We start from the raw sequence: 2500 nt of genomic DNA, 5'->3' as shown, positions 1-2500 counted from the left end.
GATATATGCTCTGCCTGACTGAAGACGAGTCTGGTTGAGCACCCAGCCCTGAGGCTGGGGAACTCGGCTCGCCTCAGCCAGGCCACGGCCATCGACTGTCGCGTGCAACAGCCGAGCCGTGAGAGCATCCGCCTGTTTGACAGACCTTGGATACTCCCCCCCGTAATGCACATTGCATGTGCTCCGGAGCCTTATCCAGTCCCCCACGCTTGTCCGGAAGATGGCTTTCAGATAGGGACTATCCGAGCGCTCCAGCCCTCGGAGCCGACGCTCACGCAGAATTGGAATCGACGTACGAAACTGGGTCAGACCCAGTCCACCATCTGCGGCTCTGGCATGAAAGAAGGGCACCGGAGTGTCCCTCGGAAGTCTCAGCCAGAGACGCACATGGTGGCGCACTTGCCGATCCAACCTGCGGAGCTTGCCTGTCCGGGCTATCCCCAGCACCAGCTCGTGCTGGAGCTTGGGCATCAAATTCTCCCGCAGCATTGCCATTCGTTGCAGTGGCTTCAAAGGTGCTCGTCGCAAGTTCACAAGTCCCTCCTCAAGGGACGCCCCGTAAGCCGGAGCAATTCCCCTGGGGAGGAACTTGATCCCAAGGTACTTCAAATCATCGGCCGCCGTGCACGGCCGAATCTCCCTCTCACCCATAGTGAACTTCCGCATCGCGTCGACAAGATAACGCTTGTTGGCGCCGTCGATCACGATGTTCAGGGTGAGGGTCATTGAGGCAGCAGTCATTGAGGACTGGATCCCGGCCGGTGTTCTGGCACACAGGATCAGGTCGTCGGCAAAGGCCAAGGCCTGGATGTTTTCACCTCCAAGCCTTACCCCCACTCCCTCCGGCAAGTTTCTCAGAACCTCATCGAGGACACTGTTAAACAAGATCGGAGAGAGTGGGTCGCCCTGCTTCACACCTCGAGTCATTTCAAGCTGGCCAGCACCGTAACAACTTATGATGGTCGAACAGTCCTTGTACGACCCACTAAGATAGCGAAGCAACGGGGGCGGAGCCCCCATCGCTCTTGCTGCCCGAAGGATCGCTCCGTGGTTGACGGAGTCGAAAGCCTTCGACACATCCAGCACAGCGAGGCATAGGGGAGAGAGGTTGCGCGTAGCATCCCACAGAATGCCGTCAAGAATATTGACATTCTCCGTGCAACCATCCCCCCGCCTAAACGCACGCTGCGCCGGATGGAGGTCAAAAGCCCCCGCCAACCGCCTGGCGAGTATGTTATGGTGCAGTCGCACTAGATAACTGCTCATTGTTATCGGCCGGAACTGAGATGGATGTTCGGGGCTGGATGTCTTGGGGATCAACACCGTCTTATGTCTTTTCAGACAGCGGGAAAGACTCCCACAAAACAACCAAAGGTTGAACATCTTACACAAGCAGGCATCCGGAATCGCCTTCACCAGTCTGCTGGAGATCCCATCTACCCCCGGGGCCCCGTGCCTGAGGGAGCCTTTGCCCCATCGGACCTCCTCCAGACTGATGGGACGAACCAGATCCCACTGTTGTGTCACAACCCTGACTCGTCTGCGATCTGGATGCGATCCCCCCCCAAAGACCGCCCTCCAGAAAGCAACCATCTGATCACTCCAAGACCAATCTTCGTTCCGAACTCCCTACCACATTCCACACACGCAAACACCGCGCGTCCCCGAGCCCCGCCTGGCTCTGGCGCGATACCCTCCAGGGTAACTGCAGAGGCAGTACTTGAAATTCCAGCCATAATTCGCTCGCACGAAATTTGGAGGGTAGCTCCAGGGAAAAGGGGGGTACTACCCCAGATCCCCTTTGTGCCCAGCCGCTACTTGGCACAGCTCCCAAAGGAGCTGTCCCGACTCTCGCCACGTGGAGGCGGCGGCTTTAGGCCACTTATCTTAGCTCAAATTTAGGGTCGCGACCCGCTGTTCCACGGAAAACCAGGAATCAACGCTCCGTACCTTTCCTCCAAGACAAGACTAAGAGAGTCATAGTTACTCCCGCCGTTTACCCGCGCTTCTGTGAATCTCTTCACTTTGACATTCAGAGCACTGGGCAGAAATCACATCGCGTCCACACTCACTCACCGGCCATCGCGATGCTCTGTTTTAATTAAACAGTCGGAATCCCCTTGTCCGCACCGGTTCTCAGGCGACTGTGGGTCGCCGGCCGAGGCGCACGCGCGCCTCGCACCATCGCACCTTTGCCCGTCGACCGCACGCGCGAGCGGGGAACCGCCGCGAACAACAACGAGTTCACGATGCGTCACGCCGGCGCGAGAACGCCCACGCGAGCGGAAGGGGGCGCGGGACGCGGCGGGTCCGGGCGGACCGCGCGCGCGCCGCAGCCGGAGCGCTCCACGGGGAGGGCAACGGCTCACGTTCGCAACAGAGTACCTCACGCTCCGGGACCGCCGCCGGGGCCGATCCGGCCCAGGACGCCCGACGCCGACGCGCCGCGAGAGGGCGCGGGCCCGCCGGCCGAAGGACGGGGCCGGGGACCCCGGAAAAC

The sequence above is a fragment of the Myxine glutinosa genome, chromosome 1, assembly GCF_964187855.1.
Source record: "Myxine glutinosa chromosome 1, kmMyxGlut1.1, whole genome shotgun sequence".
In the NCBI taxonomy this organism is placed as follows: domain Eukaryota; kingdom Metazoa; phylum Chordata; class Myxini; order Myxiniformes; family Myxinidae; genus Myxine; species Myxine glutinosa.
This window is presented reverse-complemented; position numbering follows the sequence as displayed.